A 1,351-nucleotide genomic window follows, 5' to 3' on the forward strand; every position below is an offset into this window, starting at 1 on the left:
TCTCTCTCGGTGCAGTTCCTCATTCTGTTAACCATCCAGAGGAACTTGACCACTTGACCAGCTGGGGCCTTCAACCTTTAGTTCTAATAGCTGAGTTCTTTGTATTGAGATTCTGTTTCCTAAATCTGAATCCAGACCGGCTGGCATAGACATCTGATCTGCTTCTTCCTTGTTGTGGTCTTGAGAACTGGTTCCTGTGTCTCAGTTCCCTCAGTTTTAAAGAGAACATCAGTAGTAGCTAGCATCTGATGGCAGTGGTGGTCAGTATCTATATAGCTCTGTGTATAAGTATACAATGTAGTATATGATACATATACACGCATAACTCTAGACTGGGAGCTGCATGGAGGAACAGTTACTGTCGTGTAGTTGCAAGTGCTCTTGTTTATACTAAGACAAGACCGTGGAGGGCTTTAGATCCTAGCAACACCAGGGTCACCTCCACCCTTTTGGACCTTGTGACTGAAGGACTTGTTTGCCAGACAAATCTGCGATCTGATGGAATGCCTAAATAAGCCAGAAAACAGTATTTTCCTAGCTAGCTAAATGCAAGCTCGTTTGTAAGGAAGAAGACTCTGAGAAGGTCCACCAATAGGAGCATCAGCGGGCAATCCATTGGCCTGAGTTCAAATTGTCAGCAACCCCATACACCAACAAAATGCCTCGTACTTCCCAGAGCCCAATGAACTGGGCCCACAGCACCGCAGCAACAACAACCAAAAGGTTTGCAAGGTTGAAGGTCATAGGTGATGCTGGATGGGCAAAGGTCACTAGGTTATGTAAAAAAATAACATCGTATCCATATGGTCATTTATCTAGAGGCCACAGCCTTTAAAAGGATATTATGGGAGAGGGGGATGCTTGAACAACTTTTGCAAATATACTTGAAAACTCAGGGGATAAATGGACAAAACCTTTCAGAAGTAAACTGACTCACATAGCACAAGTGGAAAGAGACTGCATGGATATTTTTAAGAAATGAGATCCCCCACATCGGGCAGAGGGCTGATGTCCAACATATACGAAGAACTCAAAAAACTGATCATCAAAAGAAAAAATCCAATTTTAAAAATGGGGCACAAACTTAAACAGAGAACTCTTAACAGAGGAATCGCAAATGGCTGAAAGACACTTAAGGAAATGCTAAACATCCTTAGCCATCAGAGAAATGCAAATCAAAACAACTCTGAGATTCCATTTTACACCTGTGACAATGGCCAGGATCAAAAACACTGATGACAACTTATGCTGGAGAGGTTGTGGGGTAAAGGGAACACTCCTGCGTTGCTGGTGGAAATGCAAGCTGGTACAACCCCTTTGGATGTCAGTGTGGTGACTTCTCAGAAAATTA

Source organism: Microtus ochrogaster, chromosome 17, assembly GCF_000317375.1.
Source record: "Microtus ochrogaster isolate Prairie Vole_2 chromosome 17, MicOch1.0, whole genome shotgun sequence".
NCBI lineage: Eukaryota > Metazoa > Chordata > Mammalia > Rodentia > Cricetidae > Microtus > Microtus ochrogaster.